Source organism: Notechis scutatus, chromosome 7 (genome assembly GCF_049901735.1).
Source record: "Notechis scutatus isolate UNSWTSFEM ecotype Mainland chromosome 7, rNotScu1.2, whole genome shotgun sequence".
In the NCBI taxonomy this organism is placed as follows: Eukaryota; Metazoa; Chordata; class Lepidosauria; order Squamata; family Elapidae; genus Notechis; species Notechis scutatus.
In genome coordinates, this window is record NC_142015.1 from 21,035,805 (window position 1) to 21,052,666 (window position 16,862).

Genomic DNA, 16,862 nt, shown 5'->3' on the forward strand with positions numbered 1-16,862 from the left:
TCTGGAGAGCCGGAAGAGGAAATTTTGAGTAGTTTGGAGAACTGGCAAATACCACTTCTGACTGGAGATTTTACAGTATCCTTCCCCTGCCACGCCCACCAAGTTACGCCCACAGATCTGGTAAAAAAAAAAAATTTGAATCCCACCACTGGTGCGGTGGTTAGAATGCTGTACTGCAGACCACTTCTGCTGACTATCAGCTGCCTGCAATTTGGCAGTTCGAATCTCACCAGGCTCAAGGTTGACTCATCCTTCCATCCTTCCAAGGTGGGTAAAATGAGGACCCAGATTGTTGGGAGGCAATAGGCTGACTCTGTAAACTGCTTGGAGAGGGTTGTAAAGCACTGTGAAGCGGTATATAAGTCTAAGTGCTGATGCTATTGCTACCAACATTGCCACAATAACTTTGCACAGAAAGACTTTCCAGCAAAATGGAACACTGTCCATACAAATGCAGATTGAAATAAGAGGGGGGGGAATTACCAATAAAGGAGATTATTTATAACTCAGGGCTGAGATGAGGGATCCTTGGTGGTTTTCTTGCAAATGTTTCATTACCCAACTAGGTACCATCATCCGTGCTAGCACTAGTGCTAGTCTAACATCTTCCTGGGTTTGAAAACAGATAGGCAACAGGCAGCCCGGTGATCATGGGATAGTGGTGATGAAGTCGCTGTTGGAACTCCTGAACCAGGTCATAAGGGGACACCGTAAATCTGAGCAGTGGTTAAACGATCGGTCATTAAGTGAGGACTATCTTCATCTCTTCCTTCCATGATGGAGCTCAATAGTTTCTTTCGCTTCATTTTGTTCCTCTCTTGCATGGAAACATCAACAGATGCTTTTGAAATTCTTAGAGGATAAAGCCTTAATAGGAGTGTTTGTGAATTCCATCTTTTAAAAATTATACAGATTTATAAATAAACACTGAGTGGTGATTTTTATGTAAGGCGTTGCTTTACACAACACTATCATGCTACAGATTTAATTACTGCCTGATTAATGTTCTTTACACTGGCATACTGAAAATTAAAATCAAATCCACAGAACCAGATATATCATATTATTTATTATTGCATATTACCCAATTAACTGCAATATAAACTGCTATTTTAAATATTTCAGAATATTAGGCAGATACAGAAATACTAATCTGATCACTCGTTCCTCTGCCAGCTTTTCATTTTTTTCATACTTTCTTTGGCGGAGCGGGACTTTACTGAAGTCTAATATTATAGGAACAATTATTTGCTGAGTGTTCAGACAACCACAGGAAATTAGTGACAATTTAGAATGTGACTCTATATGAGTCAATTCCTATATGGGTGAACTCTGTTGGGTTTGCTCCTTATTAATAGGACACAAGATTGCGAGTTTAATCAAATAATGAATCAAGTAATCAGATAAAATGTATGATTAACTGACTAAGATTTCCATAATTTAATTTTCTATAAATGCTTTAGAATTCTCAGCCGCTTGACTGAAGGGAATTTTGGGTATGCATTGCCAGCATCTTGGAAAATAATATGTGCATGCACGAGAGAAGGAGAATCAGAAAAGACCTCTGAAGAAGCAACGCATCAACATTTCTACAAAATGTCCTTTAGTCATCAGTATTTTGATGACCTCTCACTGTAGAACTTTTCCCAGGGGCATCATATAAACCTTGAATGAACTTCTCTATGTCATATCTTTCTATAGAATAAACTCCGGTTCTTGATGGGAACAATCATCAGTTTGTTCATCACTTTCTCCATTATAGGGAGGTTGCTACTCAGAGCATGTTCCATTCCATCTCTGTCTCTGTCTCTCTCTCTCTGTTTCTCTCTCTCTCTCTCTCTCTCTCTCTCTCTCTCTCTCACACACACACACACACACACACACACACACACAGTGTGTCTCTGTTTCTGGGTGTGTATATGTCTCTCTCTTTCTCTCAGTCTGTGTATGTGTGCATGTGTCTCTCTGTCTCTCTCTCTCCCCCTCCTCTCTGAATGGCACAACCAAGTAGCGGGCATTTTTGTACAGGAACATTTGCAGAGCGTATGGGCTAGAGACCCTCCCTCGTCTAGATGGGAGATTCCACAGAAGGTCCTGTGGGACTCCCAGGTCCAAAAAGACACACAAAGTACCACCCAATCACACAGACACGGTGGTACCTGGTAGACAAGGACCAAAAGACAGTGATGGGGACAGGTGTGGCAATGCCAAATGGCAGCAACATCGGCAACAAGTAGTATGAGAAGTTGGAGAAGGACCAGGCCCTGAAGGAGGAACTAGAGAGGATGTGGAAAGGAAAGGCCAAAGAGATTCTTGTGGTGGTAGAAGCACGCCTAAGCTAGGAGACGGCTTCAACAGATCCCAGAACAACATCAGAGTGTTCTGTTCAGAAGCGATCCTTGCAGCACCCCAAATACCCAGGCCTCTGGTAGAAGATGCTAGATTGAAGAAGCACATGAAAATAAATCTCTCTCTCCTCTCTCTCTCTCTCTCTCTCTCCCTCTCCCTCTCCCTCTCTCCCTCTCCCTCCTTCTCCCTCTCTCTCTCTCTCTCACACACACATCATCATCATCATCATCTTTCTTTCTTTCCTCCTCCTCCTTCTCCCCCCTCACAGGGCTCACAGGGCTGTTACTGTAGAGAAAATAGGAGGAGAAAGATGTGTTGGATATGCTTGTCCCTTTGAGTTATCTGTATAAATAATAAAGGGTGAATATCTGTCTGTCTATCTCTATCTATCTATCTATCTATCTATCTATCTATCTATCTATCTATCTATCTATCTATCTATCTATCTATCTATCCATCTATCTATCTATCTATCTATCTCCCTTTCTTTCCCTGACTCTCATCTATCTATCTATCTATCTATCTATCTATCTATCTATCTATCTATCCATCCATCATCTTTCATCTATCTCCCTTTCTTTCCCTGACTCTCATCTATCTATCTATCATCTATCCATCCATCCATCCGTCCACCCACCCACCCACTCACATCTAGATTCTTATTCCTTTTCCTTTGGGACTTTTTGAAGAGGGGAAGGAAGGAAGAGGAAGGATAATTAGCTGGATCCAGCAAGTTCGAGGCACTGAATCAATTCGGGAAACATGAGAGAGTCAGATGGATTTCACAAGCAACCTTTCCCCGCCCCCCACATAGCATATACTAAATATATATATATGCTGCCCTCTTCAAAAGTATCAATACTTGTTTGCAAAAAAAAAAAAAGTGGTGTTATTATTATTATTTTCTTTTTTTATACTATGCAGTCCCTTGAGATAATGCTAGGGAAAAAAACCTTTGCTGCTGCTGGAAATTAATTCTGTAACTCACCCAGACCGTAACTAATTAAAAGCAGCTTTTGAAAGTAACAAACAAAAGCACTTTTTTTTTTAGCAGAAACGGAGGGGTGTAAGATATGGGAGTTGGTTTACTCAGCTGTGCTAATTTACCAGACTCCCAGACCACAGCTAGAGATGGACAAATAATTCAATTTCTGGGTCTGTATCAGATACAGATATGCATACTTCCTATTTATTTAAGCATCAATCTGTAATTTCTTTTTTGAGTTTCTTCTTTAAAGAAATCTGCAAACTTCCCGTTTTGCTTCTAGTTTCTCAGAGATCATTCGAAACAAAACCCTAAAGTGCCTTGGTCACAGTATGGATGGTCCTCGACTTATGACTGCAATTGGGACCGAGATATCTGTTGCTAAGCAAGGCAGTTAAGGCCATTGCACCCAATTTTATGACATTTCTTGCCATGGTTGTTAAGCAAATCACTATGGAGGTTAAGTGAATTGTATGGTTAAGTGAATCTGGTTTTCTCCACTAACTTTGCATGATGGAAAATGGGTGGGAAGGTTGCAAATGATGATCACATGACCCCTGAATTGCCATAAACCCAAATTTTGGTCATGTGACCATGGGGATGCTGCATAGTCTTGAGTCTGAGGATCACTTTCTTCACTGCTGTTGTAACCCAGAACTGAAGAAGTTTCTTGGATAAGAAGTGAAATGTTTCCAAAGCAAACACCAAGAAAGTCTAATTGTCTTTTTGAGAAAAGGGGAAAAAAAAACTTTGGGCCATCCATACCAGAAATACAGAATAACAGATTTGAAAGGGACCTTGGAGGTCTTCTAGTCCAACCTCCTGCTTAGTCAGGAAACCCTATAGCATTTCAGACAAATGGCTGTCCAGTCTCTTCTTAAAAACCTCCAGTGTTCGAGCATTCACAACTTCTGGAGGCAAGTGGTTCCACTGGTTAATTGTTCTCACTGTGAGGAAATTTCTCCTTAGTTTCAGGTTGCTTCTCTCCTTGATTCCATCCATTGCTTCTCGTCCTGCCTTCAGGTGCTTTGGGGAATAGCTTGACTCCCTCTTCTTTGTGGCAGCCCTGGAGATATTGGAAGACTGCTATCATGTCACCCTTGGTTCTTATCTTCACTAGGCTAGCCAGGCCCAGTTCTTGCAACTGTTCTTCATATGTTTTATCCTCCAGTCCCCTAATCATCTGTGTTGCTCTCCACTGCACTCTTTCTAGAACATGGCTGTCAAACTTCCGGCCCATGGACCAGATGCGTCATACGCTGGCCATGCCCAGTTTAGCAAAGGGGGGAAAAGTCCATTTTTCTCTCCTTGCTTCGTTTCCATCCATTGCTTCATGTCCTGCCCTCAGGTGCTTTCAAGAATAGCATGACTCCCTCTTCTTTGTGGCAACCCCTGAGATATTGGTACCCTGCTATCATGTCATCCCCTAGTCCTTCTCTTCATTAAGCTAGACTAAACTAAATGACCTTGCCAAAGAATGGAGGCCTTTGAACTCTGGTGCTGGAGAAGACTCCTGCGAGTCCCTTGGACTGCAAGGTGATCCAACCGGTCAGTCCTAGAGGAGATCAACCCTGACTGCTCTTTAGAAGGCCAGACCCTGAAGATGAAAGTCAAAGATTTTGGCCACCTCACGAGAAGGAAGGACTCTCTGGAGAAGAAGAGCCTCGTGCTGGGAACGATGGAGGGCAAAAGAAGAAGGAAGGGACGGCAGAGAAGGAGGTGGCTGGATGGAGTCACTGAAGCAGTCGGCGTCAGCTTAAATGGACTCCAGAGGATGGTAGAAGACAGGAAGGCCTGGAGGAATGTTGTCCATAGGGTCATGATGGGTCAGACATGATTTTGCAGCTAACAACAACAAATCTAAATGAATGTTTCTTCCAGGCTTGGATTACTTGACAGTTCCCAGTAGTAATAACCTCTGCTGTGACCTATTGCCTTTTCCTGGAACACAGGGATTGTCTTTATGGACTATTTACTTAGCCTCTGGCTCGGTTCTCGGAGTACAGTCTATTTGTTTCCGGCATTCCTAGTGGTTACTAATATGTGGGCTTTGTCCCCTGGTCTCTCCACAAAGGTGCCCACTATAAATAGGCAGAAACAGGCAGCCTAGTCTTTTAGCAATTATTTTCAATCTGTGCATTCCTCCACGGACAGATAAAATGGCTGCTAGCATCCAGTAGGGGATGCTGCAGAAAGACGAGAGAGACTGTATTAAGTCTCATTTTATAGGGGCAAAGAGGTGTTGGGGAAAGATAATAATGTATTCCAGAGACTGAAACTTAGCAAATAAATGCCTGGCTTTGAAAGTGGATGCATGTTTTATTTGGTACCCCCGTGCTCTTAAACCATCTCCACCGGATGGAGGTTTTTAAAAGCTTCTGGCTTTAGAGTATATTTACTGATGGGATGTAGATCAAAATGTGGCTTTACTTTAAATAGCAACTTCTCAGAGTCCATAAGGAAATACGTCCTCTCCCCCAAGCATACATATGCCCCTCCCCCAACTATCTTACAGTGCTTCTCTGAAAGACAGCATGGATAGTCCTCGACTTACAACAGGTCGTTTAGTGACGGTTTGAAGTTACAATGGAACTGAAAAAAAAGTGACCGATGACCATTTTTCACACTTACAATCATTGCAGCTTCCCCATAGTCACGTGCAGGGGTGGGCTGCTACCGGTTTGCCCCGGTTCAGGCGAACCGGTTGCTAATTTTATCATTTTTAATAGCCGGTTCGGCGAACGGGTAAATCCCAACCCTGGCTGGCCCCACCCACCCCGCCCCTCCCAGGAGTCTCCATACGGCTCGTTTTTGGATGCCAGGTAAGTACAGGGCCTATGCAGGAGGCTCAGGGTGGGTGAAAAATGGGCCTCCCAGACCAGCCTCCCGAGGGCCTCCGGAGACTGTGGAGGCTGTTTTCGCCCTCCTGGAGGCTCAAATAAAGTCTCTGGGAGGGTGAAAAAAATAGGCCTCCCGGAAGGCTCCGGAAGGCCGGAAATGGGGCCCCACCATGGCGCAGGAGGCTGACTAGGCCACGCCCACCATGGCCACGCCCACCCAGCAACCGGGCAGAGAACTGGTTGCTAAAAAAATTTTAAGCCCATCCCTCGTCACATGATCAAAATCCAGACGTTTGGCAGCTTGATTTGGGTTTACAACAGCTGCAGCGCCCTGGGGGTCAACATGATCCCCTTTTGCAACCTTCTCTCAAGCAAAGTCGATTGGGAAGCCAGATTCACTTAACAACCGTGTAACAAACTTAAGCACCGCAGCCATTCACTTAACAACAGTGGCCAGAAGAATGGGGCAAAAACTCATTGGACCAATGTCTTGCTTAGCGACAGAAACGTTGGGCTCCGTTGTGGTTGTATGTCAAGGACTGTCTGTATTGCTAAAAAAGAGAGAGAAGTTGCCTCTTGGAGTTAGCAATTTATGCTGGAGAATATAGAGCGCTGTTTTTCAAACTGGGCCACGTTAAGAACGGGTGGACTTCGACTTCCAGAAATCCCCAGCCAGCAGGAAATCCACCCATCTTAAAAGCACGCGGCTTGGAGAATTCTGGGAGCTGAAGTCCACCCGTCTTACAGTGGCTAAGTTTGAAAAACACTGATGTGGAAGATCTATCCATGCATTCCGTGACATAAAACTCCCTAAAACAAAGAAATAAGGATATCCATACATGCCAAGTGCAAATAACCACCAACAAGCCCCTTTAAAGGGAGTTACAAATGGGAGAGTGGCAACGTGCCAGTTTTGATTGGAAGATCGTTGCTGCTCACATCTTGCCCTTTTCTCCTTGGAGTCTGCTCACAGCTTTTTTCACGCTAAAAATGTTCTACCTAAACTATAGGCAGAGAAGCAGGGAAGTGAAGGGGGGAAGAGAGATATCCTCCTGCAGTAACTTAGCAGTAACGCAGGAAATTCTACCATAGAGTATCTGTGATAAAAGTCCCCATTTCCTCTGGCAAGTGTATTTTTTTTTCTTTTTCATTTCTTTTATTTTGTTTATAATGCTGCCTATGTTGAAAGCAACAGGAACAGAAGAAAAGAGGAAAATCTGTTTGGAATTGTTGCCATCATTTTACATCCTTCATCAAGGAACATGAAATGCAAATAACAGAATTTCCTTCCTTCCTTCCTTCCTTCCTTCCTTCCTTCCTTCCTTCCTTCCTTCCTTCCTTCCTTCCTTCCTTCCTTCCTTCCTTCCTTCCTTCCTTCCTTCCTTCCTTCCTTTCCTGCCTCTGTCCCTCTCTCCCTCCTCGATTACTTCCTTCCTTCCAACTCCCTCTTCCTTCCTCATTCATCCTGTCTCCTTCCTTTCATCCCCTCCCTTGCTTTCCCCCTCTTCCTTCCTTCCTTCTTCCTCCATCTCCTTCCTTCCTTCCTTCCCTCCCTCCTTCCCTCTCACCCTCCTCCCTTCCAGATTTCTTTTCCTTCCCCCTCCTTGTTCCTTCCTCATTCCTCCTGTCTCCTTCCTTCCATCCCTCCCTCCCTTTCATTCGCCTCCTTCCTTCTTCCTCCATTCTCCTTCTGTCCTTCCCTCTCTCCCTCCCTCACTTTCTTCCCTCTTGCCCTCCCTGCCTCCCAGATTCTTTCTTCCCCTCCCTCTTCCTTCCTCCTTCCTTCCTCCCTCCCTCCCCCTCTCTGTCTCTGTCTCTGTCTCTGTCTCTTCTCTCTCTCTCTCTCTCTCTCTCTCACACACAGAGAGAGACAGAGACAGAGACAGGAGGGAGGGAGAGACAGAGAGACACAGAGAGAGAGGCAGAGAGAGAGAGAGCACATTTGGCAAAATGCAGCAAAGTAGTTTTTGGGTTTATAGAGTAGGGAGTGAGTGGTTTAAAAAAAGCCGATATCAGACATTTTCTCATTATAAAACCTTCTGAGAAATGTAGGCTGACTCTGAAAGTAATTAAAGAAGGCACTCAATTAGATTATATGGGAACAGAGAGAAAACGGAGGATCTGATGGTTAGTTTATCCTAAGGCCAAAAACATGATTGGTTGAGGATCCTGATGCGGGTTATCTAGTCGGAGTAGGGATTAGTGTGATTTACAATCCTCATGTCCTACAAAAGGTATTGAAAGAGGAAGAGAAGCGTGTGTTTTCGCCCTGCAGAGCTCTTAAAGCAGGAGTCTCCAATCTTAAGACTTGTGGACTTCAGCACCCTGGCTGGGGAATTCTGGGAACTGTAGTCCAAAAGTCTTAAAGTTGCTAACGTTGACAGCTCCTGAATTAAAAAGGTGAAAAAAAATGGCCTGGAATATAGATGCCTTTATCTTTCCTTAGATCACTGGGAGTTTTGCTTGGCATTCTCCAAAAAAACATGTTCCACTTAACTTGACTTGCTACTCTGGCCTTTTTTGTTATCATCCAGGTAGTTTGAATGAATGAGAAGTGAATGAAGCTGCCTTGATGACACATTGGTCATATGCTGTCTTCCCAACAATGTATAACACTTGGCATGTCAACTGGTGAAGAGGATATTCCCTCCGTGGCCTCCATCCACCCAAAGGAAGACATTTGATGATGATTATTATTATTTTGTTAATTAGGAAGTGAGTAAGCCATTGTTCCCTTCCCCAATCCTTCCAAAAGAGAGATGAAAATTGTGTATGGACTATCTGGAGGCTGTTCGCTTACATTTGTTTTATCAGCAGAGCCCATGGGTTGCCACAAAGTTGATTCTAGGTCAAACATAAAGTCGTCTTCTTCTTCTTCTTCTTCTTCTTCTTCTTCTTCTTCTTCTTCTTCTTCTTCTTCTTCTTCTTCTTCTTCTTCTTCTTCTTCTTCTTCTTCTTCTTCTTCTTCTTCTTCTTCTTCTTCTTCTCCTTCTCTTCTCCTTCTCCTTCTCCTTCTCCTTCTCCTTCTCCTCCTCCTCCTCCTCCTTCCCTCCTCCTCCTCCTCCTCCTCCTCCTCCTCCTCCTTCTCCTTCTCCTTCTCCTTCTCCTTCTCCCTCTCCTTTCCTCCTTCTCCTCCTCTCCTCCTCCTCCTCTTCCTCTTCCTCTTCCTCTCCTTCTCCTCCTCCCCCTCCTCCTCCTCCTCCTCCTTTTTTCATCAGCATATTCACAGCAGCTTGTGGAATATAAAACTGCCTGTATTTCCACCACCACCCCATCTGTCTTCCTCCAAAATTATTGACTGGGGGATAACACCTTTGCCAGTTTCCTTCCACTTAAAGCCGGAACTGATGAGGTTAGCATTTCTTCCCTGCTGAAATGCTCCACAAAGAATTCCAGAAATGGAGCTTGGAAGAGAATAGATGTTCAGAGCTCATGACAAAAGATGTAGGTTGCCTAACAAGGCATCAAGGCAGCTTGATTCTTCTCTGAGGTCTAGAATAGAGAGTCTCTAAACGGTGTCTGAGATTACTGGAAAAGCAAAATGTGTGTGAATCTAACCAATTTTAAACAGCAAAACATGCAGTTGCTATTTCTGTTCTTTAGTTGTAGGTGCTCCAACACTGGAGCTGTTTAAGAAAAGATTGGACAACCATTTCTCTGAAATAGTGTAGGATCTCCTGCTTGAGCAAGGGGTTGGACTAGAAGACCTCCAAGGTCCCTTCCAACTCTGGTATGCTGTTATTCTGTAAGTGAAGAAGCTTGCCTGAAGACTAGTGAAATCAGGATAATATTAGCATCCTTTTTTTTGGTGTACAGGTAGTCCTCGATTTATGACCTCCATTGAGTCCAAAATTTCTATCGCTAAGCAAGACAGTTCTTAAGTGAGTGTTGTCCCATTTTGCAAACTTTCTTGCCATGGTTGCTAAATGAATCGCTACAGTTGTACAGTGAATAACCTGGTTGTTAAGTGAATCTGATTTCCCCCAGCAACTTTGCTTGTCAGAAGGTTGCAAAAGGGGATTACGTGACCCCAGGACGCTGCAACTGTCATAAATATGAGTCAGTTAGCAACATCCGAGTTTTGATCATGGGACTGCAGCAGTGGTGATATTCGACCGGTTTGGCCCAGTTCTGGCAAGCTGGTAGCAGCGATGAGCAGCGGAGACCAAACTGGCTCTCTCCACCGCTCTGCTGTTGAGCCCACCTGCCCACCTGGGCTCTCATACTCACCTTTATCCTCTGAATTTGAAGTGCAGCTGCTTTGCACGGCACAGAATAGTGCTGCACAGCAGCTGCTGATACGATCGGGGTCATGCAGGCTTGCAAGAGGCAAATTAAAACACCTCTGCACCTGTGCAAAGTGTGTGTTTGGCGCGCACATGCACGCAAAGTTGTGTGCAGCACACAAAGTGCACCCACCAAGACTCACCCACCGAACCGGTGGCAAAATATTTGAATCCACCACTGACCTCGGGGATACTACAACAGTTGTAGGTGTGAAAAACAGTCACAAGTTACTTTTTTCAGTACCGTATAAGATCACAGTCTCTAAACAAACTGACATAAGATGAGTTTGTTTATCATGGGGTTGTTTGTTTGCAAGTGTCCAGAACAGTGTCCAGAACAGGGAACAAATTTCTTGTTGCATAATACGTGTGCTGTCCAGCCAGTGTATGGGAATTGGATAGTTAGGTAGCAATTGTGAGCTGTCCCCTTAAGGGAATGCATCATGGTAAATGTAGTTAAGGTATCCTGGGAGTCCATATCACGTGACCACATCTGTATTCCTGATTGGCCACTAAATTGACCCTCAAGGGGTTGGGAGAGGTTTCCTCACTCTTGCCTGAACATAGCCTCGTGGTAGCAGCTCCACCCCCTACCTCTACGACTATGGGATAGAAAGATTAATATCATGCAGCCGCTTCAATCATCGTGGGGTTGAGGCTTTATCATCTTTTTACCTACAAGACAGATATGCAAAGGATTGGTCATTAAAGAAGAACTTCATCACAAATGTGAGTTATGAGGATACCTGATGAACCAATAAATGTACTTTGTTATGGACATCTTGTTGAGTTTATCTATCTGCATCAGCACAGCTTACAAATCCACTACTATGCAGAATACAGAACAATACGTGTCAGTTCCTCTCCACCCCCAAGTAAATTTCAGGAGTCACTGGAGAAGCAGGGTCCCCTTGAGAATTGGTGCTGTATTTATCTCCAGGACACAACTGGGTGGAGTAGTTATTTCTGACTTAAGTGGGACCATTCATCTGTTTCATTATTTCCCCATGAAGGAACAGACTGAGAAGTTAATTGAGTAACTAATGCTGAGAGAATTATCCAAGAAGTAAAGTGAGTTTCTCCTGCAAAGCCTCTTAATCTTATTTTTTTTTCTTTTTTTTTCTTTTGTAAGCTAGAGGACAAATCACATTGGAGGAAGCTTGGGGATTTACAGTACATTGTATAACTCTGAAATCACTTTTTTTTTTAAAAAATGATAGCTATGTAATGGATAAGTTTTAAGAAAGTATAGCTTTCTATTACTGGCCTTGAGAAAGAGAAACGAAAGCCTCTCGGTTATAAATATGTCCTATAAATTAGCCCTATTGTGTTCCTTGAAATGAAGATTTTAGTATAGCAAATGTGTGTTAAAAGGAACGTCATTATTTAACCAACAATTATTTAAATGTAATGGCATTGCAAAAACATACGCTTCTCATTGCAGTGTAGGAGAGAGCAAGATATAGGTGATTTGAGTCCCCCCCTTTTTTTGTGTGTGTGTGTGTTCTGGTAGTGGAGACATTTAATTCCTCTGAACATAGATATTTTGGTATAAGCATCTTGTGTGAGAGAGAAAAAATCAGTTGTGAGAAGAAGATAAAAACCAGAGGGTTCATCACCACTCTCTCTTTAAGAGACCTAGTAGGTACAGCCCTGTTTCACATTATAATATTGGTTTATTAAGTTTTTATCCCAAACATTATCACTTTATAAGTAACTCAAGGTGGCAAAAAAATCTAATACTTCTTCCTCTTTCTATTTTCCCTGCAACAACAACGGTGGCCCAAAGTCACCCAGCCAGCTTTCATGCCTCAGGCAGGACTTGAATTCACTCTCCTGGTTTCTAGGATAGTACCTTAACCACTAGGCCAAACTGGTATTATACTTGACACTTTAAAAAAGATGTTGGAATGCCAGAATTTAAGTTACACTGTCAACTCTGAAGCTGGCCTAACCAAGGCCATTTTGAGGCTTCAGGGTTGCCACACTGGAGCTGAGGGTTAGGTGTGAGGGCATAGAGATAGCTGGGGTTTTGTAGCCAAAACAAAATAGTTTCCCCTGAGAACCAAGGTCGTTCCAGATGGCTGAAAGAGGAGGAGTGAAGTTTCCAAGCAACTGGACTTGATTGGACCATGTGACTGTTTGGGAAAACATTTACTTTTAATTAGATGAAAATCACGAGAACCTTTAGAGTTGGTTTTTAACCAGTCTGTACCAATTTGATATGTCCAATAAACCTGTTCTTTGAGGAAGCTGTTTGCCTCAGACTTCTACTTGTTATGGGTGTATTACTTGGAACCTTGACACAGACCTTAAGGCATTGTATCTTTTGGGACATTTGTGGTAGGATAGTTTTACCTCCTGTTATTACTAGCTCAGTTGCACATCTCTCTCCCTCCCTCCCTCTCTCTCTCTCTGTATGTATGTATGCATGTATGTATGTATGTATATGTGTATGTGTATATGTATATGTGTGTATATGTGTGTGTGTGTGTGTGTGTGTGTGTGTGTGTGTGTGTGTGTGTGTATGTATATATGTATATATGTATGGTATTCGGCTTTGTTCGGGTATTTTCCCACGTCATTGTAGTTGTGCTTAAGCACAACTACATGACGTGAAATACCTGAACAAAGCTGAATACCATACATATATATATACATACATACATATATGTTTTCTTAAGTTTTCGTGGGTACTTACATGTATGGTATTCAGCTTTGTTCGGGTATTTTCCCATGTCATTGTAGTTGTGCTTTTAAAGTTGTAGCAACGTTTCGGCAGAATCTCATCTGCCATCATCAGGCTTCTGTATAGTGTATATACAGAATATACACTATATGTATATATACATATAGTGTATATACAGACATATATATATATATATATATATATATATATATATATATATATATATATATATATATGTGTGTGTGTGTGTGTGTGTGTGTGTGTGTGTGTGTGTGTGTGTGTGTCTTTGTGTGGTGAGAGATGTGTAAAGGTTCTCTCTGCCATTGTCATCCAATGGCAGAAAACAGCTGTCCAGAGCTAATTTATTTCCTAATGCTGCAGCAATTTTAATTCATAATTTACACTGGTAATTCGAGCTATTATTAATTTCAGATGGTGTAGGGCAAGCCTAATTAAAATATGACACCATTTGCCAGACATATGTACCAAGGACTACCATTTAAAATTAATGGGAATATTAAGTGTGACACTGGTCCCAGACATTCTTTGCTCAGTAATTACATCATTACGGCTGCAAATATTTGATAAAAGAAGATGGAGTGATCTAAAAGAAATAAATAAGAAAATGCTTACCTGCCTTCCTCTTTTTTATTCACTTCTTACAATCCTTAAAGGAATCCCCCCCCTTCTCTGCTTCCTTCCTCCCTTTCTTCCTTTCCTTGCAAGTTTTCCTTGATTCCATATTTGATTTATTCTCCTCTGATGTCAGAGATCAAGGTTGTTTTGAATAAGTGAATAAAGCTGTGATGCGGCAGCCTGTGATTTTATTTTATTTTTTACAGCTACACGCAGCTTTGCTCACCAAAACAGACATACTAGTTGCGTTAACAAGCTAGAACTGTGATTATTAAAAAATGAGCTCTATACGGGCTTTGATATATAGCTAATCAGCAGAACGGTTGGTCTGCGGAAACCTCCGGCAATTTTCACGCAGTCTGCATGAACATACTGTGTGTGGATGTGTGCATTTGGGAAGACTTCGGGGAACTGTTGCACTAGATTAAAAAAATATTTTGAATCTGATGTGTTTTAGCATCTGCGCCAGACCTGGGCAATTTAAATTCCCTGGGCCCACATCCTACCCTTTGGCTATCCCTGTCTGGCCCAGAATGAAGTCAATCAGAAATTAGAATTCAAATGTAAATAAGTGTACACTATGCACGCAATACAACTGCCTGCCTTTTATTTTGAAGGCACCTATTTAAATTTTTTTGTCGTCACGAAGGAGCTTTTTAAAGAGACAACTGGACTTTCCTGTTTTTTTTCTTTTGAAGACTTTTCACTTCTCATCCAAAACGCTTCTTCAGCTCTGACTGGATGGTGGGGAATGGAAGGATTTATATTCCTTGCAGACAGCTGGTCATTTGCATCCTTTTAGGGGGTCTTTGAAGCACTTGGAAGTTTATCTGCATCCTCAGAGCCACCTGATTAGTGCTTCTGGTTCCCATAGTCTGCAATTTTTCCTCTGGAAATCTGTTCATACTCCCACACCATTCAAAGGGTGTTCATCCCAAATTGGATAGCTAAAAAGTCTGTAGAGATTCTCCGTCTTCCAGGCTTGTCCCAAAGGTGTATTTTCAGGAGACAACTGGACTTCCTTATTTTTCTTTTTGAAGATGTTTCACATCTCATCCAAGAATCTTCTTCAGCTCTGACAGGCTATTGGGGAATGGAAGGATTTTTATTCCTTGCAGACAGCTGGTCATTTGCATCCTTTTAGGGGGTCTTTGAAGCACTTGGAAGTTTATCTGCATCCTCAGAGCCACCTGATTAGTGCTTCTGGTTCCCGTAGTCTGCAATTTGCCTCCTGAAAAAGCATCTTTGGGACAACCATGACCTGTTTTGGATGATTAAGAATCTCTACATACTTTTAGACATCAAAAAGATTTGGGATGAACACCAGTGAGCTTTGAATGCCATTTCTACCAAAAGTAGGAATGGACGCCGCCAGAGGAAAAAGATGGCGGCTGCAGGAACCAGGAGCACCACTCAGGTGACTCCAGCTGATCACAGATAAACCTCCAAGTGGCCTCAGGTTGGGATCCCTGCTCTAAAAGGATGCAAACAACCAGCTATCCGCAAGGAGTATAAATCCTTCCATTCCCCACCATCCAGCCAGAGTTGAAGTAGCTTCTTGGATGAGAAGTGAAACATCTTCAAAGAAAAACAAGAAAGTCCAGTTGCCTCCTGAAAAAGCACCTTTGGGACAACCATGACTGGGATTGACTGAGAATATCTACAGACTTATATGATCCTGACCAAAAAAATGTTAAGGCTTTCAGGGGTTAGAGAAAGATTGGATCTCTCACAATTCTCCAACCAGAAGTTGGCAGAGACTCATAGACTTCCTGCCTTCACATCAAAAAACTTGTTTCCTAGGTGAATACTTGGCAGAAGTCTCACAGACACAATTCACTTTTAATGGCAAACCAGAACTGATTGCTCATTTCTTTTGCTTGTGGGAATGTGCCAGCATCTCTTATGCCCATGGAGTTCCAAGTGATGCTTTATTCTTCCTGCTGGTTTGGTTCATGTATGGAATCAAGCTATAGGGTCAATGGACAATGATAACTCTATAAAATACAGTTAGGGAAAAAAATAAAAATTAAAAACAAACCCATTAAAGCAGCAAAGCAACAAGCCAGAATGGGATTTAAAGATGCATGAATGAATTCATTATTGTCCAAGTATGATAGAAACACAAGGAATTTGTCTTGGTGCATATGCTCTCGGTGTGCATAAAAAGAAAAGATACATTTGTCAAGAATCATAAGGTACAACACTTAATAATAGTCATAGGGTACGAATAGGCAATCAAATCATAGTAGGAAAGAGTCAATAAAAGTAAGGATACAATAAGGATACAAGCAACAAAGTTACATTCATACAGTCATCCGTGGGAAGAGATGGTTGAAAGGAAAAATGGGAAGAGTAATCGTAATAGTAATAGTAATGCAGACTTGGTAAATAGTTGGACAGAGTTGTGGGAATTATTTGTTTAAGCAGAGGGATGGTGTTCAGGAAAAAAAACTGTCCTTGTGTCTAGTTGTTCAGGTGTGCACTGCTCTATAGCGTCGTTTTGAGGGAAGGAGTTGAAACAGTTTTATGTCCAGGATGTGAGGGGTCTGTAAATATTTTCACAGCCCTCTTTTTGACTGATGCAGTAAACAGGTCCTCAGTAGAAGGCAGGTTGGTAGTAATTGTTTTTTTCCTGTTAGTGATAGTTCCTCACTAAAATTTCTTAGGGAATGTAGGAATTATTGGGTGGGTGAACAATTACAATGAAAGCCTATCTACTAAAAGGCAAAAGAGTTTATGTATATATGATCTTGAGATACCTTCTCATGAAGCTTTGTAATTCACTTATTCCCCCACCTCCCCACTGTGGTTGTGGATTGACCAGTTCAAAGGTGTATACCAAGAGCTTTCCGGGATGATGGTGATGTATTGGATACATGATGCAAAATCCCACTATTTTCTGGGGGAAATCCTGGGGGAAATTTATCATTAGAGAAATATATGGATTTTTTCTTGCTTCTAGCAAGTATAAGGGTGAACAAACTGTAATCAACAGCCTGCTTGACCTCCTATGGTGGCTTCTAGTCTTTCTCACCTAGATGATCTATCCAGGGTAAAATTACAACCCAAACAGA

At 42.3% G+C, this 16,862-nt stretch overlaps 1 protein-coding gene across 5 annotated transcripts in view; it reads left to right on the forward strand.

The window, feature by feature from the left end:
• NTM (neurotrimin) overlaps positions 1–16,862 on the forward strand; it is a 785,771-nt gene that overhangs the window by 737,654 nt on the left and 31,255 nt on the right. The gene's annotated exons all lie outside the window — the stretch shown is intronic.